The sequence below is a fragment of the Acomys russatus genome, chromosome 22 (assembly GCF_903995435.1).
Source record: "Acomys russatus chromosome 22, mAcoRus1.1, whole genome shotgun sequence".
Taxonomy (NCBI): Eukaryota; Metazoa; Chordata; class Mammalia; order Rodentia; family Muridae; genus Acomys; species Acomys russatus.
Genome location: NC_067158.1, coordinates 57,684,489 through 57,702,074, shown reverse-complemented (window position 1 = coordinate 57,702,074; position 17,586 = coordinate 57,684,489). Strand labels below are relative to the sequence as shown.

At 38.8% G+C, this 17,586-nt stretch overlaps 1 pseudogene; it reads right to left on the bottom strand.

The window, feature by feature from the left end:
* Nucleotides 1-6,418: 6,418 nt before the first annotated feature.
* Nucleotides 6,419-6,736, bottom strand: LOC127205902 (thioredoxin-like; annotated as a pseudogene).
* Between the last annotated feature and the right edge of the window lie 10,850 nt (nt 6,737-17,586).

The following is a 17,586-nucleotide window of genomic DNA, read 5'->3' as shown; positions in this document are numbered from 1 at the left end:
GATATTTCAGTGGTATTATTAAACTAAAATATAACATTGTACAAATGATACATGGGTTGAATCTTCTTACAATACAACAGTAAATGTACTTATGTAAAAAAAGATAAACATTATATTCCTTGGGCAAAAATGTTACATTTTAATTGGTGAGCAAACTGTTCAGAAAGAGAAGAAACAAATCCTATTTCAGTCTATAATGACACCTCACTTTTCCAGGTTTAAAACATTAATAAAACAAAAGAAAAGAAGGAACAGACCCATGTTACATAGGGGATGAGAGCTTGAGTTACACGTGCATAAAGACGTTTGTGTGGGATGCTGAGAGGAAATGGCCACTTTTATTCAGTTTCTATGGGATCGATAAGCTGTGGGTCAAGAGAAATTGACCCTTCAAAGAGGGTGTAACAAATTAATTTTATTTTGGTAATAGTCAACAACTTGACAAAAATTATACCAAGATCATGTTCCAGAGCCTTATAAAGCTGTTCCTGAATACACACACACACACACACACACACACACACACACACACATACACCAATCATAACAATTTATACTCTGCCATTGCAAACACATAAAAAGTGCTTTACCCAAAGGATCCTCATTTTTTTTATTAAATGCTATGGCCAATTAAGTTCAGTTAATCATTTTGGTGTAAAATGAATTGCTGTGGAGTGATTTTTCCCTAAGGGAGTACGCAGCTATCTGGTTTTGGATTATAGCACAAGCAGCTGAAAGCAATCACCTCTTTCCAGCTCTCTGAGAAGCTGTTTTTTCTTAAAACAAACAGAATCATTTTGTCTAGACTCCATTGAACAACAATGCTAATAGCATATTTATTTAAATGACAGGATATAGGATGATTTGTTTAGAGTTTCTCATGTATCTAAATACTAGTCAGTAAAATTTCCTACAAGCCTGTGGGTTTCAAATAGTTGTAAGACTGGTTTGAGGGTAGCAGCGGGAGGGAGGACTCGTCAGCAACAAATTTTTCTTAAATTTAAGTGTGGTGTAATGGTAAATGTGGTTATTTTGAAAACCAGATTTCTATATCATAGTGCTACACTTAAAAAATATACTTGCCTAAGAAATTGGGATTACAAATTTCTTTCATTTATGTGGGGAATATTAAAGCAGTTCTCACAAATTACAGGTTGATGAATATGAAATTCTCAAAAAACTATAACAAAACCAAACCGTGCTTTAATAGTAATGGAAATCAAAAAATTCCTCCTGACTATGAAACCTCTAAAATAATTGTCATGGGACTCTCCAACAAAGAAGTAACTTGTTAGTGCATTGCACAGATTAGTGTCCTCTTCTTTATAATTCTCAGTTCACTATAAATGACTAAGGATTTATTAAAGGGCAATGCATTGTTTCTGTACATGGTCTCTTAAATATGTTTTACTGACTTCTCATTTGATCTTGTAATGATCCTGGCAGATGTTTGGGTCATATAAGAATATACTGGGAATTGTATTACATAAAAAGGACTTGCAGCTAACTCACTCACGTTTGCATAAAATAATCAATGGTGCCTTTTGATGTCAAAATTAAAAGATGCAAACCTGTATTTGGTTATAATAAAATAATAGTTGTTAATTTATCTTTGGATTTTTACATCATGCTATAAAAGTATTTGTGGAGAATTTCCTAGGTTCCTCTCTACTAGAAATCAGAAGATTTGTTTACTTCACTTCCTTGCAGTTACATGGACTTGTTTAGAATTACGGAATCTGTAAGAGCCTAAGGCTAACGTAGAGATCAGAAGAAGAGGGTGGGCAGGGACTGACACCAGTCTGCTCTCTGGGCAGGCATCTGTGTCAGTGCAGGAGATGCAGACTCAGAGGACGCTACAACATCTGGTGGACAAACAGAGCCAAAACCACCGGAGCCTGGAAGGTCCTAAAGTCTCCAGCACGACTCAGATAAGAGACAGCAACCCAATGGTCCAGACGCTCCCACCTTGCGTAAAGGAGCTTTCTGCTTACATAGGAAGAGAAATTGTGGAGAAACGAACATGCTGCGGAAAGCAAAGAGCAGGGTTTCAGCTGAAGTCTAAAAGGAATCAATACTTGGGGAACCAAGACAAAAGCCCCAAACTTGTGTTTTTCTCGATCCTGACCGGCTCCTCTCTCCAGAGTTGCTTCACTGTTTTTCTCTCAGAAGAAGTTGTGTCTGTGTAATAACCCATTGATTCTGGGAGCAGCTTTTACTAGCCTTGAGGTGTATCTCCCATCAAATTATTTTTGCTTTCAATAAATACATATTTTTAAATGGTTGACGAGTACTGGAAAGAGGGTTCAGAGGTTAATATTATTTGATGACCTCCCTGAGGGCTGGGATTTGCTTCCCAGCATCCATATGGTGTCGGACAACCATCTGTAACTCCAGTTTCAGGGTTTCTGACACCACCTCCCAGTCTCCATGTCACCTGGCAAGCACATGATGCACGCGTGTGCATGCAGGTAAAACATGTTTACACATAGACGACTCACTTAATTTAAAATACATCCTTAGAAGCGTGTGATTCATGTTTAAGTGATTTGCTTACCTGGTTGCCAGGTGGTAGATTTTCACATGGCCTTTTCAACCCCTCTTCCTTTTAATTGACCTTTGTCTCACAAACCCATTGTCTCTTTAGTCCCTGATGTCCTCCCTACTTAAGCCTTTTCATTGGCTTCCTGCTTCCTCCTTGACTTGAGGAAGCTGTTTTATGAATTGTAACAGAGATGCCTGAGCACTTTCGCTTTGATGTCCTACAAACCATCTAAGATTCTTATATTTATGAGGAACTAAATGGCTTCTCTAAGAGAATGTATCCGAGGGACAAACTTCTGAAGCAGAAACCGTAATTAGTAAAAATAAACCGAGCCATCAAAGACCCCAGGAATTAGACATTTTATGCTTAAATCTTTACTACTAAGGTGATACCAGTGAATAGCAAAGATGCCTTGTCCAATCATTCTCAAGTCTCTGACGGGGTTGAAAACCAAGTAGTTTGGTTTTACAATTAAGCTTAGTTGTTTACAGGTTAAGATGTTTTTAGGTCTAGATTGATTTTTTAAGTCCATAATGATGAGATATGATAGATATTGATTTACATTCAGAATTTTAGACTCACCAAGATAGGAAAGATGTTTTCTTCAAGGCTGCGAAATACAAGTAGCCAAAACACTGAGAATGTAACATTTATATAATTCCTAACTGTGTCATGGTTCTTCTTGCTGTAGGTAGTTTATTGTATATATGTGCAATAATACAAATATATATGTAAAAAACTAAAATTAGAAGAGAAAGGAGAGAGAGAGAGACAGAGAGAGAGAGAGAGAGAGAGAGAGAGAGAGAGAGAGAGTTGATTTGTGATGAAACGGAGAAGAGGAAATAGCCATGAAGAATGAGAAGAAAAAAATGCCTTCTGAGGGATAAAAGCCAACCCCAACATTTCCGTGGCTGTGGGACTGGGAGTTAGGTGCTGTAAGCAATAAACCAACTGTCTAAGGATAGCCCAGGGGACACCTGGAGAACGGGCAGGAGATACACTTGATCCTCTCTGTGCTGGAAGAGTTTCTTCCCACAATGCCCTGCATCTGAATTGCAGAAACTTACCTGGGGCTTAACTCAGCTTGAACACTTTTCCAAATCCTTCTGCAATCACTCTTTACCTTGGATAAAACTCCATTACTTGGTTACTGCTGTTATTTTGAAGTTGCTCCCCAAAGTTGTAACACCCTTGTATTTTCACCTTCCTGTCTATAACCGTAGCCTCACATAAGAGGGAGAGGGTATCGGTGTATTGAGGTTGAAAGAATGAGGGGTATAAATTTAATTGTGCTGTTTAATAGCACTGACCTCCTGTCTTACTAGCATTTATTAGGTCTTCTAAGTTAAAGACATATAAATAAAGTATGTGAAGAGATTATTAAAACATGATCATTTTATTATGCAGGCAGTTATAAAGACTTAACTATTAACCTATGTGTTTTAGAGAAGAAACAGGAGCCTTGAGGTGAGTTTAAGCAACCATGAAAAATAATTACAGCTTGTCATGTGCAGTTCAGGAGAGAAATATTTCTGTAGTAGAAATATGGAAAAATAGTTATTCTAATGGACAAATAGTAAGCATGGGGCTCCATTTAGAATTTGAATTATATTGAATGTAAACATTTATGGGAAACAATTATTGTTATAAAAAGACATGATGAAAGCCACAAGATGTTTCCGTGGGTTAAATCACCTGCTTCCAGGCCAGATAACCTGCATTCAATCCACTGGACCCACAGTGGAAGGAGAGAAAATATTCCTGCAAATTGTCCTCTGACCTTTATAAGTTCACCATGGTACATGTACACCCATACACATACACACAATACATAAACATAATTAAAATGTAAAGGGCATGACTGGTTCCTGGAGAGGACCAGCAGTAGATGTTGGAAAGTAAGTGCCAGCCAACACCAGGAAGCCTCTAGGATCTACTGGATGCATATATAAGATGGCGTCCTCACATCCATCCCAATCTCCTGGTAAGTGAAGACTTTCGTAGGATGTGCCTTTTTGGCTAGTGCCCAATTATAAGTGAGTATATACCATGTGAGTCTTTCTGGGTCTGGGTTAACTCACTCAGTATCATCATTTCTAGTCCAATCCATTTGTCCACAAATTTTGGGAATTCCTTGGGTTTTTTTGTTTTTTTGTTTTTTGTTTTGTTTTGTTTTGTTTTTTTTTGGTTTTTTTATTATTAATTTATTCTTGTTACATCTCAATGTTTATCCCATCCCTTGTATCCTCCCATTCCTCCCCCCCCCCCATTTTCCCATTATTCCCCTCCCCTATGACTGTTCCTGAGGGGGATTACATCCCCCTGTATATGCTCATAGGGTATCAAGTCTCTTCTTGGCAACCTGCTGTCCTTCCTCTGAGTGCCACCAGGTCTCCCCCTCCAGGGGACATGGTCAAATGTGAGGCACCTTACAGCTGAGCAGTATTCCATAGTGTATATGTACCACAGTTTCTTTATCCACTCTTCTACTGTGGGACACTTAGGCTGTTTCCAGGTTCTGACTATTATGCATAAGGCTGCTATGAACATGGTTGAGCATATGTCCTTGTTGTGTGCTGGAGCATTTTTCTGGGTATATTCAAGCTCGGTCTTGAGGAAGCTCTATTTCCAGTTTTCTGAGAAATCACCAGATAGATTTCCAAAGTGATTGTACAAGTTTGCATTCCCACCAGCAATGAAGGAGTGTTCCTCTTTCTCCACATCCTCGCCAGCATGTGGTGTCACTTGAATTTTTTATCTTAACCATTCTAATGGGTGTAAGATGGAATTTCAGAGCCTTTTTTGATTTGCATTCTCTGACGACTAAAGAAGTTGAGCATTTCTGTAGGTGTTTCTCAGCCATTTGATATTCCTCTGTTGAGAATTCTCTGTTTAGTTCTGAGCCCCATTTCTCAATTGGGTTATTTGGTTTGGTGGTGTTTAATTTCTTGAGTTCTTTATATATTTTGGATATTAGACCTTTGTCAGATGTAGGGTTGGTGAAGACCTTTTCCCACTCTGTAGGCTGTTGCTTTGTTCTCTTGACAGTGTCTCCTGCCTTACAGAAGCTTCTCAGCCTCATGAGGTCCCATTAACCAAGCAAGTGAAGGATTTGTTTGAAAAAAATTTTAAATCTCTTAAGAAAGGGACTGAAGATGACATTAGAAGATGGAGGGATCTCCCTTCGTTGTTGATCGGGAGAATTAACATAGTAAAAGTGGCCACCTTACCAAAAGCAATTTACAGATTCAATGCAATCCCTATCAAAATACCTACAAAATATTTTAAAGACATGCAAGATCAATTCTCAACTTCATATGGAAAAACAAAAACCCCAGAATAGCAAAAACAATCCTATATGATAAAAGATTCTCTGGAGGAATTTCCATAACCGATCTCAAGCTGTACTGTAGAGCAACAGTAATTAAAACAGCATGGTACTGGCACAGCAATAGGCTTGTTCAATAGAGTTGATCAATAGGTGGATCAATGGAATCAAATCGAAGACCCAGAAATGAATCCACACACATATGGTCACTTGATTTTTGACAAAGAAGCCAAATCTATTCAGTGGAAAAAGGATAGCATCTTCAACAAATGGTGCTGGTTTAACAATGTCTACATGTAGAAAAATGCAATTGGACCCATATTTGTCACCATGCACAAAACTCAAGTCCAAGTGGATTAAAGACCTCAACATAAAACCAGAGACACTAAATCAGTTAGAAGAAAAAGTGGGGAAGAACCTGGAACACATTGGCACCAGAGACAACTTCCTGAACAGAACACCAACAGCCCAGGCTTTAAGGTCAACAACTAATAAAGTTACAGGATTTAAACAGCTGCTGGCCAGTTAAGCTTTATAGGGCCTGATTAGACCAACTCAGTAATACTGGCCTCAATCTTTTCCTTCTTAGCGCCAGAGAATTAACGGACCTTTTGACCCTTTTTATAAAACTGGAAGGTTGGCATGCATTTGCCTTCACAGTCCACAGCAACATTCTGGCAGCCATGCACATCTACTTCAAGGAACACCACACTGGAATATTTTTCAGAGAGGGAATCAAAGAAGGGCTTGATCATTTTACAAGGTCCACATCACGTGGTAGAAAAGTCCACAACTACAAGCTTGTTGCCAGCAGCGACCAGGGCCTCCTGAAAACCTTCCCTGCTCTCGATCGGCTACACCATTTTGTCTGTCAGAGACGCCCAATGGAGCTTCGAGATGATAATATTTTATATGTTCAAAACATTTATTTTGGCATTTCCTCTATTTAGTTCTCTGTTACATATGCTTGAATAAACTTCACCTAAATTTACAGCATTCACATTCTATATTTTGATGCAACAAGAGAACAGTGTTGCTGTTTACAGACATTTCACCAAACCTCACAAGAATACAGACTGTCCTAGACTGCACATTCCACTGAGCAGTCATTATGTCAAAGTGCCTTAGCAAATATTAGAAGGTTAAAATCATACAAACTGTCTTTTTTAGCCGCAATGAAATAAAACTAGGAGTCAATAACAAGTTTTCACAAATATGTGGAAACTAAATGCCATCATGTTGAACAAAGACTGAGAATGAGAAAAGGCAAATGAGAATTTTTGTGTTTGTTTTTTTGTTTAGGAGATTATATAATTTTCTCCTCTTTCCTTCCTCCAAGCCCTCCTTTATATATCTCATTAGTCAAAGTCTAACTTTGACATCAACTTGGGAAAACTGAGGTGGGGCATGAATCCAGTGGCTGGCTGGTGAGCCTGTAGACTTTCTCTGAGGGCGACCTTCTAGGCCGGAACAGATAGTTTCTGGCAATAGCTTCCACTGATGGTGGTGTAAGGCTCTCTCTCTCAGCCTAAGCCTGGGAACGTGACCCAGACAAGCTTGGGAAAGTGACCCAGAAAGAATTGAAGGCCAGTTTCAGTTTCTGAGATCAAGGTGGCCAACCGAGATAAACAATTTCAACTAAGGTAAATAATTCTCAGAGAAATACTATCTGGAAACTCCCCAACACCCCTCCCTGCCAAAAATAGCCCCCAAGACCAACGACCCCTGCAATAGCCAATAACATTTAGACAAGCACCCTTAGCGACCACCAGAGCCAATCCTAACATAGGACACACAGCCCCTCCTAACTTTTGCGGTTTTGGCCTTTAAAAATAGCTTGTAGCAGTAACTCACGGCGCCTTCTCCCTCCCGAGTGAGTGCTGAGGCCCCCTGACGCACGTCAGCAATAAACCTTGTGCTTTTGCATCAACACTGTGGTCCTCTAGTGGTCTCTCGCAGCGACCCCCTACCCGAGTGGACTCTAGGGTCCAACAGTGGCAAGTGTCTAAAAAAAAAAGAAAGGGAAAGGAGAAAAGAACCATACACACACACACACACACACACACACACACACACACACACACACACACACTTACACACTTACACTAGACCACAATGTAAGACAGACTCCAGCAGGTAAGTTTTAACAAGCTGCTTGTTCTTCTTTTTACTATTATCTTCTTATTTTCATCCTTATTCTTATCCCTTTCCTTCTTATTCTCCTTATCCTTCTTCAGTTTATACACCCCAACAACATCTTCCAAGCAGGACAAAAACCACAATGTGTTTACATTCTATCTCTCTATAAATAAATGATTACAATGGATATATGTAAGAAAAGCATGTTCCCCAATGCCCTCACATGATCAAATGTTTTACGTGTTATAGGCAAGGAACAAACATGAATAACAAGTTATTTATAAGAATCCACATACATTTGCACATAAGCAACTTGTTACATATTAATGGAGTGTAAGCAAGCAAGGGAATTTCTCAGCCAGCTTTTCTTTACTGGCAGGCTGCCGTTTGTGGTTACAAAGAAGGAATCAATTATCTTAAGAAGTAATCTTATAAAGATCTTAAAAGATTCACAAATCTAAACTCCCATATAAAAATAATCAGCCATTTCTACCTTAAGTCCTAAAGCTGCTCATCTACTCATTAATATGATTTATTAAATCTTATGAGGAAGCTGAAGGCAGAAAAATAGAATAAGGAAATCAATCATCATCTCAGTCACCAGCCCAGCTTGACAGAGTCACGTCAGCCAGTGCTGCTATGGGTCATTGTTCTTGCTTGGCCAAACTCAAAAAGTCCCTAGCTTTAGTAACAAGAGTGTGCTTTCTCCTAACTTCAATTGTCCCCTAAGATTTCCTGCATCAGGGCCAACAGCAAAAACATCTTTACCTTACTTTGCTAAACAATCTATTTTTCCCTAAGACTTTCTACATCAGAGCCATTCCCTAAGATTATATACATCAGAGCCACTGGCAAAAACATCTTTACCTAACCTTGTTGGACAATCTGTTCTTCCACATTAATTCTAAGAGTAACAATCATTGTTAACAATCTACATGTGCAAGGTGTCTTCAGAGATGGTGGGTGAATCATTAACCTGCTCCAGCAGCAATGCCTGTGAGAGATCAAGCATTGTTACTGCATATGCCAATAACACTGCCCAGTGAAGGGCTGGAAGTCCCTTTATAGTGCTCACACAATTCACATATTAAGGAGATTATAAAGACTGCAAAGGTAACAAGCAGAGCTATACTGCATAACAGCATGAAGTCCTTAGGACACGTAGTTCTTGGGGGTAATGCCTCACTGAGACACACCCATCGTGGGTTTGCTAACCAGTGGGCCACATTCCATGAGTTCTAGAGCTGTTTTGCTGTTCCACTCACACAGACCCTGCCACTCATTTCTGTCTTTCAAATTCATGGCCTCTTTTCTAAGAATAAATGAATGTTTATACTTCAAATGACATTGTGTTGCATAAATCTTCATATAAAGAGTTCAAGATCATTTTGAAAACAAAAGCAAAATAGAATTTTACTAGTGGCCAAGACGAACCTGAAGATATCGAGATTTTTTCCCCCTCTCATCTAAAACCAGAGGCAATCTAAGAGAGGGCAGGAAATGAAATAAACAATAATAGCAAGACTTTTTTTTTAATAAGGCCAGTCGGATGCTTTTCGTGGTTTGCTAAATAAAGAAAGATAGAAACAAACAAACAAACAAATGAAAGAAATGAAATTTAGTTAGAGCTCGTTGTTATACCAGAGTTGAGAAGATGGGACGTCAAGACAGGACGCAAAATGTAGCCGTAGTGTGCTACGTAAGGAGAGTCGCAGAGATTCGGACCACTTTCTCTGGGAGAACTCCGGCTAAGTAGTCAACAGCCCATGCATGTAATTAAATTACCTGAAGTCTGGAAAATGATTATCCTAAAGCATTAGAGGAAATAACTAGAGCTGAGAGGAGGCTCGCAATAGTTCCATTCCTACCAGCCAAAATTTCGGGAAACTTCAAAATTTAAGCAGTATCTTACGTAGGCAGATCAAGAGTTGTGTCTTAATAGTCTGGCAAAATCAGCCCTAAGAGAGCAGATACGACACTGATTCTGCCTAAGTTTTGAAATGAGACTCAGTGAGCAGGAAACCATTTCCAAATCAACTGATAATGGCACAGAACAATGTCAACCACTTTTATAAATCAGGAGCATACACAGCGCTAAGCAATGATACTCACCATACTGAACGCCCAGTCAAAAGTTGCCAGGAATACAACAAAGCAGAAAGAAATTAATCAAGAAAGAACGGGAAAAAATATATAATAACCCTAATCTCTACAACAGGTTGATATAATACATAGTTAAAGACACTGAAATGACTCTTGATAGTGCAGTTCTTACGCTTATGAAGTTAGAGAAAGCATGGATGATATTAACAGAATGCTAGAAAGCGGTTTAAATTAAAAAAAAATCAGAACATCTCCAGTTCTTTGTGTTCTGCCAACCTGCAGAAGATCTCTCTACCAGAGACCTACAGCTGACGTATTAGGCTGTTACACACACCTACATCAGTGAATCGGTCAACGCTCATAGGAAAAGCTTTTGCTTACTGTAGCTGGTAGTCAGCATGGAGATCCACAACTGGGAAATGAGTCAAGAGTTAGAGACTTTAAGGCACACAGTCCTAGATAGGATTTCTTCATCAAATCCCTCCGTACAAAGCTCAAGGATGGATACCAAAGAAGGGGCATAAAAGCCAGGGGTGGTAGATGGCTCCAAGGCAACATATCTTCCTTATACAACAGGACTGACACCTATATTTAAACTCAGAAACTCTGACAGCATCTACCATACCTGGGCAGGTTCAAGCCAGACAAAAGCCCAACACTGAGGAAAAGTGGACACAAAGTCCCACCCCTAACTGAGAAGCCATTTGCAATAAATGCCTGCTGGTAAAGGGAAAATAAGTCTTCGCATGGATGTCACTGGTCACAAGGGAAGGGGATGCTCTCATATCTGAGCTGATGAACTGGGCTGGATGGGAAGGGAAAGCTCCCCTTTTCTAAGGAACAGGGGAGAGGGGAGGGCAGAGATGGAGGGAGTGTGGGTCTGGGAGGTGAGGAGGAATAGGGCTAAGAGCAGGATAAAAAGTGAATTGATTGATTGATTGATTGATTGAAAAAATATTCCAGCATTGTGGCACATACTTAAAACTTTGGGGTTGAGGATCCAAACAGAGAATTCCTAGGACATGCTTACTAGCCCCTCTATATCCTAATTGGTGACCTGCTAAGCTAAAACATCCAACCTCAAAGGAGATGAATTATGTTCATGAGGTGACACTACAGGTTTTCTTTTGGCCTTCCTATGCATGTACATTCAAATGTATGAGCGTATACCAAAAGACTTTAGGGATAGATTCACAAAAAGATATTCCAAAATTCTACTAAACACTGTATAAACTGCATCAAAGTATACAAATATAATTAGGCATGCCTATATGCGTGTATGTATCTACATTATCAGAAGACTAGATATTTCTAAGTCCGGTAAAGTGGATTGTGTTCTATGTAATTTGCAACATTAGATGAATCATTGTACCAACAATGCAATGCTGAAGTAGTGTTTTTTTTTCAAGTACAATTTATATGTCACAATTAATTTAAAACTAAGAATAAAAATGCACATATTGCTTGCTTTGTTTTGTGGGAAAGTATTACATACCTTAAAAGGTTAAAAAATAAAATATTTAAAAGAGCATCCCATCTTCACACTGTGACCTTCCCCTATTGTTTGATCTCAGTGGAATGACCGTCCTTACTACCTCTGACTTTCCATCTCAGGCATGTCAGTCACTTTAATCACAATTGCTATCTCCTATGAAAAGCTCCTGGAATGGTTCCAATGTTAACCAGTCTGTCCCTTGTCAATGTATGAAAAGCACAAATATGAAAGCACTACTAAGACACATAGTACATAATAAATAATTTGGATGTTTACATTTTGTTATGTGTTAAAAACTTGCAAAGGAAAGGCACATGCTAGAGTTTTCTGTCCTTCCCAATACCTAAAACAGTATGTCAGATGGTTATAACTCTTGATGTTGTTTGAATTTCTGTAACATTGTTGGTACTCTAAGCACCATGCCAACTATGTCAATAAATCACACACACACACACACACACACACACACACACACACACACACGGTTAAAAAAATTTAAAACAAAGAGAAACACACTAATATAAATAATGAAGGGTGAGTATAGAAAACTGGAAATGGCTAGATGAAAAACTTTAACCTCAGTGGTAACTTATGACAATTAAGCGATGGAAATAGCAAGCTCCATGTATGCTGTGCAGCTGCTCAACGACGCACTCTGTGTCTGCAGAGCCAATTTTCATGACCATCCTCCTCCACAAGTGGGCAGCACCTCCACAGGAAAGGTACACCGTTTGGTTTTTTTCAATGTCATGTGTTACAGTAACAAAGCTATCCTGCAAAGGGAAGTAGTCGGCCTTCAAAGGCCAAACACTTAGCGACTTGTGTACCTTTTGACATCATGTTTTACAACAAATTAATTAAAGCCCATACAACATAAATGCATTTATATTGAGTAAAATTGTTAAATATTATGCCATGGACAGATATTTAACATATTTGTTAAGTATGGGGAGGTATTATTAAAGCTCAAAGGCATGTAGCTTCATCTTTATGTTTTGTAGTGAAAAGCAGTGTTACTTAATTTATTCTCACTCAGATTCTCCATTGGTACGCTGCCTGTTATTGAGACCATGAACATCTACCAACAGCATGCTGAGAGGCTACCAGTGAGGCGAAAGATGGCTCTTAACAGACAGTAGCAAAGGACACAAATGGGACCAATTCAGTTCCATTTCGGCATGAGTTTTTGTGCAGCTACTTAGCTACTAAAGCAATGGTTGGTTTAGAGATTTGATGTGTGTATTGAACCCATGACTGCTTTGGGACCGTTCTTGACACTGTAATGGTGATTGGGCATGTAATTATTCAACTGACAGTTTCTATTCCTACTACATGATGGGAAAATTTAAAATTGGGGGAGACTTCAGATCTTTATAGCTCAGACACTTGAAATAGGTATAGATATATGGTGGGGGTTTTGTTGTTTATTTTGTTTTGAGGCACAATTGCAGCCACCATCCCAAGCACAGCATGGCTGATGTGAACGTATACCATGTACCAAGATTTTTTTCCTGAGCATTGGGAAAATGCGGTCATCCTCAGTGTTCTCACTGCCAGCATGTTTTCTGATCATTGCTTTAAAAGTCATTTTCTATACAAGTGATGGGATAACAATTGAGTTGTAATCTGAAAAAATTAAGAAAATTTAAAAAATTTTAAAGTCGTTTTCTAATATTATATTTCCTATTTTACGTCTCTAAAGGGAGAAGCAAAGGGAGTGACTTGTGCAATTTGATTAGACAATTTGAAAGATTAACATCAATCTTCAACACTTTCCAAATAAATACAGGCACCTATAGAAAGTATATCACATTATTTTAGCCAATTATATATTGTGAATCAAAGAACATTGCATATATAGAAGCTGTTTATTTTTCTTGTCAAAAGTTTGTAATCCTTGTATCATGGTCATTTGTCTTTACTGTCCCCTGGGGAGTATTCAAACATGATCTTGACCTTAGCTATTTCTAACCAAAATCAAATTGCCAACAACAAGGCAATACAAATAGGAAGAGAAATACAGAAAATAAACCCATAGTTAGGGTGACGGTATGTTCTCACCTTTAAATTGTCATTCCTTTCCTCTGAACCCTTAGCGAGATTGCTGAGCTAGAAGTATCTCTTTGCCATTGCTTACAAAACAAAAATGTTAGTCTTGTTTAATTTTCAGAACATGGACCCTAAACTATCAGGTAAGATTCTGAAAATCAGAAAACAGTCTTCCTGTAGTGGAATCATTAATATTTAATATTGATTCTTATAATTATTAAGGTACATCTAAAGGTAATTAATTATTCTGTTAATATTAATTAGTGCTGATTATTAATATGGGAGCGGTTATTCCCTAATCTGATAATTTATAAATAAAAGACAAAGAAACTTGTTAGATTTATCAAAAAGCCCTAAAACTGTGGAGCTGGTCGGATATTAACCCTCTAAGCCATCTTGTCTACTTAGCATCCCAAATCCCCATAAATACCTGCACATGGTCCACTTGGGCTGCTCCATCAGGCCAGTTCTCAGAGTAAGCTGCTCTTGGCCATGTGCTCCTGGTTACCTTAATCCATAGTTACCTGCTCCTCCCTTCCTCCTTCCTCTTTCCTCTCTCCTCTTCCTGGTCCTTCTATACCCCACAAGCCCATAAACCTTGGATTTTCTGCCCAGTCCAGTCTGTAGTCAACTTTATTAACCAATCAGGAATAATTTGGGAGGCAAGGTTCATACAATGTCATTTTGGAAGCATAAGAATTTGCTCATAGGATACTATGGATCATAGGGGCGGCAAACAACTAACGTTTGAATACACAGTAGCTGCAGATCAGCCCCAACAGTTGCCCTTTTTTCATCCATTACTGAAGATGCACAAATTGGCTGAATAAGAAATGTTCCAGCATTTTGGAGAAAAGGCTTTCCCTCAGTGTTTCCCGGGGATTCTGTTGCCTGTTTCATACCCAGCGTTTTAATGCTTCCTGCAGTTTTAGCAAACATTGAAGGACCTGCTTCACCGCCATGTGCCTTACTCTAGTTCAGCCACATAAAGATGGTAACTAAGCCTCCTCCTTAAGCTGCTGTGAGGTTCAGTACCTTTACGACCATACAGCATTATACATAAATCTTCACAAATGTTATAATCAATAAATGCTAGTTCTTTATGGTATTGATCCCATTTGAAGATGAGAAAATGGAGTCAACACAAGATTATACAGTTTGGAGAGTATGGAGGAAAGATTCGAAGGCAATACATAAGCACAGTTGCTACTGTATTCCATGATCTAAATCTATGTAATGGAAAAAAGTTGTGTTTTTAATGCTTGTTGAAGGAACATGGAATAAAGACATATAGGAATATATCAGTCTCTCTAAAAGGTAATGAAAACATCAAGATAAAATAAGAGATCCCTAAACCTGTTAACTGAAAGGCTGAGGAATCATGGTTTTGTAGTTACCACATAGCTATAGAATTTTCTTGTCTTTTGGTGGAGAAATGTCCAGAGATTGAGAGAAAGAAGGCTGTGATGAGTCAGTCAAATACCAGTCTCAAAGATGAAAAACTGCCCACAAGCCATAAACATATTTATATACAAAGTCACAACAAATTCAGTTTCACAAATACTATGCATATACAATATAAATTATGTGGTTCTCTCTTGTTCTCCAAAATTAGATTAAGTACAAACTGGAAGAAATTCCTGGGCTTAGACCAATCAAAAATTCAGAAAATTCAGAAACTTTGAAGGAGAAAATAATAATAAAAACATCTGATGGTTATGAATACAGTAATTATCTGTGCATAAGTGTGAGCAGTTTATCTTTCTATGCCTAAGCAGAAAATGAAAAATGTGTCCTCATGGGAAAATTAGTTGTGGACCATTTTGAAAAATGAAAGTGTTTCCCATATATGAGGGCTTATATATTCAAACTGAAAATTGGAATACAACAGCAATGATTTGGGGCCTAGACGTTTTAGTATCTCTTTAAGCACTTTTGGACTTCAAAGTTAAAATTATACATTTTAATCAATAGGTAGAATTTAGGTTTACAGAGCCGGTTTAAATAGAAGCTTTGCTTGAGTCAATGCTAGGAAGAAGACGTATGGGGACTATTAAAGAAGAATATGTAATTAAGAGTTGAAGTGGGTAACTTGAATAAAAGCTAATACTAGACTGAGGTTAGTCAGGCTGGGATATAAATTCCTACTCTATTTCTTGCTACAAGCTCTATGACCTTACTAGAGTTCCTTCCCATTCTCAAATGAAAAATTCAGGATGGTTATAAAATCCACCTTGTATATTTGTGAAAACTACATTAATCTCTATAGAGTACTTAGAATACTGTTTTGATTAATATATGGTTATGTATTAAATCACAGTTAATATTACCCCTTAATAGTAAAATCGATGCCTAAGGTAAGAATAGTCTATGAATCAGTGAGGTCCAAGATGGCTATGAATGGCCACTCTAGAATGTTAGGAGTCCTGTAGAGTGGGCATTTCCAGAAACAGTCACATGGTAAAGGCACTTCTCTGTGGAATATTCTGAAGCTCTGACCATCACAGATCTCCTACTCCCGCCTGGCTCTGAGATAAATGCTTTGCAAAAAATTTTTTAATTACATTTATCTTTTTTTCATGTTTTTGACACAGAAACTGGAAATAACCTACATGTCCCTCAACTAAAGAATGGATAACGAAACTGTGGCACATTTACTCAATGGAATACTATTTAGCTATTAAGAACAAGGAAATCTTGAAATTTGTAGGCAAATGGATGAAACTAGAAATGATCATCCTGAGTGAGATAACCCAGACCTAGAAAGACACTCATGGTATGTACTCATTTATAAGTGGATATTAGCCCAAAATAGATGTCCTCTGAGAGACTCCACCCAGCAGGGGATCAGGACAGATGCTGAAACTCACAGCCAGACTCGGGACAGAGTGCTGAGAAGAATGGAGGCATGGAAGGACCCAGAGGGTTCAGGAGCCCCACAAAGAGATCGTCACGGCCAGTGGATCTAGACCCAAGGGGCCTGCACAAACTGTTGCACCAAACAAGGACAATTCATGCACTAAACCTAGACCAGGGCCCTGTTCAGCCAATGGACAGCTCATTCTCCCCGGCTGTTAGGGGACCAGGGACTGTCCCTGACATAAACTCTGGTGCCCAAGATTTGATCACTTCCCCTTGATGGGGAGGCCATGCAGGCACACAGAGGAAGGGGAAGCAGGTCTATCCAGATAGACCTGATAGGCTTTGGTCACATGGTGGGGAGAAGGTCCTCTTCTTTCAGAGGTCTGGGGGGGTGGGAATAGGGCAGAAGAGAGAGGGAGGGTGGGAATGGGAAGATACAAGCAAGGGAATAACAATCGGGTTGTAATCTGAATAAATTTAAATTTAAAAATTAAAAAAAAAAAAAAGATAGGAAACCCACCTGCAACTTTTGCTACCTTTGCTAGTGACCTGCTTTCTAAAGACTTGCTGTGCAGTGAGGCTCTTGGTTGTGACCTGAGCTACTTTGAAGAATTAATACTAAGAGACTCGCCAATAACCTCTCAGCTGGTACCTGAAGCCTGCTGAGAGCGCAGAACTGTAACACCCACAACCCCTCTCAGGTGGCTGTAGCACCCACAACCCCTCTCAGGTGGCATCCTGCTGCCACTGAGGGACCAGAGTTTCTGCTCTCCCATCTGACTGACTTTCTCATTCTCATTTGAATTGCTACCCTCATGTGGAAAATCAAGTTTCCTTCCTGTTCATGCAGCCTGTACTGTCTCTCCACTCCATTCTTAGAGGGAGGGCAAGATGCAAACCTGTTTAGTAACAGAAAAGCGAATGTTCTGGGTCTAGCCTGCCATCACTGAGTTCTTTTTCTTTTATTATTTACTCAAAATAAAAAGGAGTAACCATTTTCCATCTCCCCCAGTTATTCATGAGAGTAGATATCTTTTGTGAGGAAAATTATATTCTAAAGTTCTT